This window comes from Octopus bimaculoides, chromosome 11, assembly GCF_001194135.2.
Source record: "Octopus bimaculoides isolate UCB-OBI-ISO-001 chromosome 11, ASM119413v2, whole genome shotgun sequence".
NCBI classification, from domain to species: Eukaryota; Metazoa; Mollusca; class Cephalopoda; order Octopoda; family Octopodidae; genus Octopus; species Octopus bimaculoides.
This window is the reverse complement of record NC_068991.1, coordinates 65907899-65908386: the sequence shown is the minus strand read 5'-3', so window position 1 is coordinate 65908386 and position 488 is coordinate 65907899.

Sequence of the window (488 nt, the reverse complement as noted above, 5' to 3'; positions counted from 1 at the left end):
GCTTTCACTGTATTGTCCGGTGTCTGGTAATCCCTTCGATACCGACATCAAACCAAAAAAAGAATCCTGACCACAGAGTGTGGGTAATTATGTCAAATGTCACTGGCAATGTGCATTCAGCTGATTGCAACTGTTAAAGCAAGTCACTGAGCATGCGTACATGTCATACGGGAGAGTTCCAATCAGGGGTGGATAACACCTTATAAGAAAGCCCTATAGAAAGATTTGTAAGGACTGACTAAATAAAATCACAAACGAGGGGACAGGGTAAATACATTATGCATTGTGTGTGTGTGTGTGTGTGTGCACGCGCGCGTATGTGTGAACATATTGATTTGGTGGGGGGTGGGGGATAAATTAAATACCGAGATAAGTAGATGATAATATAAGAACTAAATCATCTTTTAAAAAAGATATAATGTAAAGAATATGAAAAACAAATAGGGTAACCTACTTACAAACGAGTAAGAATCTGCCAGTTAGGTGGG